Raw genomic sequence first — 4244 nt, 5'->3', positions numbered from 1 at the left:
GGGGCATTCAGTAGTTATTTTTCTCGTTTATTGATTCTAGATTTCTTTGTTTCATCCCTTTTTTAAAAAAAAATTGACTATGAGCAGGCGGACTGTGTGTTCTTTGTTGTTTGCTCATCTGTGGGCACAATACCTTTAACCTCCTTCTCCAATTGGCAGGGTCAGTCACTCAGATATGGTACAGCAGGGCAGGTCTAGCTGAAGAGGAGTTACTGGGTCGGGTTGTTTGTGGTACTTACTACAGCCACCAGAGAGAGTCGGTAATCAGTGCAAGACAGGTTCCAGTAGGCCGTGCCTGTGCTGCTTGGTGGTGTGATGTCAAGTGCACAGTGCAGGTAGGCAGGATGCAGTGAGGAGATTGTTATGTGTGAAGCTAAGATGGATATGGGAGAGAGGAGAGAGGAACAGGAGCCAAAAACATGCAAGCAAACAAAAAAGAATGCTAGGGGAGCTTGCCTTTGGAGTGGAGAGAGGAGAGACTATGAAATGGAGAAAAACAGAAAGGGGAAGAGGAAGAAAAGAAAATAAAAGAATGAATAAATAAAAATCGGAAAGGTTAAAGAACTGCAAAGTTCCCAGGGATCCCACTGGTACAGCTATGAGGTCTGGGGAAGTTGCTCTCAGGTGTTGCAGTACAGCCTGGCTAGAAGGCATAGAGGTATACAAGGCCAGGTATTCAGGGAACAGAAAGAGAAGGAAGATACAGAGAGACAAGAAACTGAGCAATGAAGAAAGACAAAAAGGGAAAAAGAGGGAAAAGAAAACAAAACAAATTTAAAAAAAAAACGAGAAGACCCCCCCAAAAAAGAAAAAAAACAACCAGAAAAGAAATGTCCTCAGGGATCCCTCTGCACATCTATGCAAGCCGAGGGGAAGTCTCCTTGCCACGCTGCACCGCCTGACCAAAAAGGTCTCCCAACTCAAGAAAAGGAAAAGAAAACAAACAAACAATTCAAAACAAACAAATGAAGAAAAGCCCCGGGATACCACCAGCGCGGCAGCCCAGACCGGGAAGCAGCTCCACACTCAAACGGAGCTCCACAGCCCCTCAGGAAGAAGCAAAGATGGCGCATGTAGCCAGGTATTTGAGCGAAAGGAGGGGGAGATGGTGAGAGGTAAGGAAGAAATCAAAAGAAGCAGAAAAAAGCAACACTAGCAGCCAACAAATGGCACTCAGAGAGCCGGCCTGTTTGGGTGTGTGGAATCCAAGCAGCTGGTGTTTCCTGGTCAAGAGCTGTGGCTGCGGGAAGCAGAGGAGGCCGAGTGGGGGTGAAGAAGAGTGGGGTGTGGGAAAGCCTATATCGAAAATTACCAGTTGTTTTGTCTCCCACTGGATGCTCTGTGAGGCTGCTTTCTCATACCCCCTGTTTGCTGGTCTCCGATAGGAGTCCAAGATGGCGGATCCACACTGCGTTAGCTGGTAGGGGACCTCTGCATGAATCTCTCCTCGCTCTCCATTCTCTATCAGTTTTCTCACTCCATTTAGTGCTTGGCTGAGTTCTTTATCTCTTCATTTGATGTTTTAGGGTTTCAGGATTGTTGTATTCTCTGTTCGGCTTAGTTTTTCGGATCTTTGCTGTGGAGGGACGGTGTGGTGCTTCTGGCTAGAGCGCCATTTTGCCGGAACTCGATTCAGTTACTTTTTAGATGAAAGAGAAGTTAATTAAAGTGAATGTGTTTCCTGGGGGTATTATCTGCTGGGATACCAAGCTGTTTGTTCAAATGGCAACATTTTTTATGCCAAATATATTGGCCAACTCCCTATACATAGAGCTAGAATAATGGTGGATTTTGATATAATGAGAATACAGGTAGTCCCCAATTTATGACAATTTCTGTTCCAACAACTCCATGTTAAGTTGGTTCTGATGTAAGTTGAATATCTGTCTCTTTTTTTTTAAGTTTTCATTATTATTGTCTTCTATTATCAGGATATTTATAAATCCAGTCTGTATTTGTCTTTGGTGGTTGGAAACATTACATACAAACTTACAGATATATTTTAATACATACATACATACAAAATACACAAATCGTAATAATTTACTCCAACATTGAAGAAGAATTGAATGACACTGGCATTTGTGGTAATACCTCCTCTTGGGGAGTGTTCTGTATCATGTAGATTATTCCTGGAAATGGGGATGGCATTGCTAGTCAAAAAATTAGTGAGAGTTGTCTGTATGGTCCTTTTCTTTTCTTCAGACATTTCACAGTAACATCTCACTGCTTCCTGAATCTGCCTAATGACTTTAGCAAAGGGATCAGTGTTTGGGTCCATGTTTTCAAGTAACAGAAATCCCTGATTTAGTTTAAAAAAAACTTCAGCTAATCCTTTCATTTAAATTTTATTGACAACTTCTCTCCTTCCTCTTCCTCATTATTTATTTCTTCTTCAGTATTTCTTTCCTCTTCAAAATCCATCAAGTCCTTATCTGTCAATTTCCCTTCTCTGTGATCTATGAGCTGTTCCACATTGGTTATATCGAGTTCTAAATTGAACATTCTTGGTATACGGATGATTTTCCAAAAAATTTATTCCATTATATTGTCCTGATCAAGTGCTTGGAATGTGTTCACCTAACTCAGCAATTTTTTTCCATATCCCTTGCATGCATTTTCCTGTAACTTCCTCCCAGAAAATGCAGAGTTCCAGATACACTGGAGATACACAGTTCCAGATACACAGAAATCTAGTAATGTTCCTGTACCTTCATCTGTTCTGGCTATTGCATGAGCAAACGTAGTCAGTAGGTAGTATGCCTTGAAGGTGGCCATTGCACCTTGATTCAGCTGTGATCTTGAATCACATCTGTCATATGGGAAGGTAGATACAGCACTTCCACATTTTAATTTAAATCATCTACATGAGGAGCATGTCCTGGGGCTTTATCAAATAGCAGCAGAATCTGGAAAGGAATACTGTTTTCAAAGCAGTAGGTAAACATTTCTGGGATGAAACCCAGAATGGGTTAAAAAACCCGTCTTCTAATAACATAATCATCATCCAGACCTTGGAGTTACTCCTGTAGTAGACCGGCAGCTTATTTTTGTCAGTGTTTTTGAATGCTTGAGGGATTTTCAGAATGGTAAACAGAAAAGGATTTAATTTAAATCCAGCAGCATTTCCTGTAAGAAGCAGCATGATTAGGTCTTTAAATACCTTGAACCAGGCATCGACTTTGCCTCTTTGTGGAAATAGATGGTCATAAGTGCAGTTTCTCATAACTCGAATATGTATAAGTTGGGGACTATCCACTGTGCCTCACTTATCGACATGGTTATGGTCCAAAGACCAGGTTGTTATGTGAAAATTGGTGTTATGCAAAAATGGAAGATGACCACATATATTCACAAAATGGAGGATGCCTACATCATCACTTAACTGCCAAATTACATCATTACATAACGGCCAAACCACTGAGAATCATAGCCCAGCCAAGCTGGCACATAACCTGTACCATCACAGCCAGCATTACTCTCACCTCCCACTTCAGCCTTCGTTACTGCCAGATGTATGTTGTTAATGTACAAAATAATCACATAGTAGATTTTTTACTTTTCTTGTAAATGTGAAATATCGGATAAGGAGATAGTCAATAAGTGAGGAGTAGATGTATACCCTACCCCAGTTCGGCAATACAGACAGTAAGAAAAGGAGAGTCAAGGTGAATAAGCAGTTACACAATTTATTATCTATACTGACTTGACAACATTAGAGGAAAAGTGATAGATTTTCTGTGGCCAATAGTTGAGAAACAATAAAGCTTGGCTTCACATACTAGTACTAAATAAAAACTATTTATCTTTTGGTCCTACTTTTACAGCGTCAACTGCCCAGGACAGTAATAGACCCACAATTACAACTCCTTCTAACATCACATCATTATAATGAGAGCGGAGGTTATGTTCTGAGGAAGACTTGTTTTTTGCTTGATCACTCAATTTTGGTAATAACCCTTAAACATCTGGGATTCCTCCTCTTAATATTTTGGTCACAAATTTTTTGGGTTCAAAATCACTTCTTCTGTTAGTTCAGGTACTATGCAAAACAGTGACCACAACAGAATTATAAGGATATTTCTTGAGGGAAGTGTTTGTGAAGAGGAGACAGAAAGGGAAGCAGAAGTAGACAGAAGTGAAAGCCTTCATAAGGACATGCCAATGTGGCTCCTGTGAAAGAAGATAATGAAGGAAGGAGAATTGAGGAGTAAACTGCAGTGCAGCTTTGAGAAAGTCTCCAC

Source organism: Trichechus manatus, unplaced genomic scaffold (genome assembly GCF_000243295.1).
Source record: "Trichechus manatus latirostris isolate Lorelei unplaced genomic scaffold, TriManLat1.0 scaffold00035, whole genome shotgun sequence".
NCBI lineage: Eukaryota > Metazoa > Chordata > Mammalia > Sirenia > Trichechidae > Trichechus > Trichechus manatus.
This window is presented reverse-complemented; position numbering follows the sequence as displayed.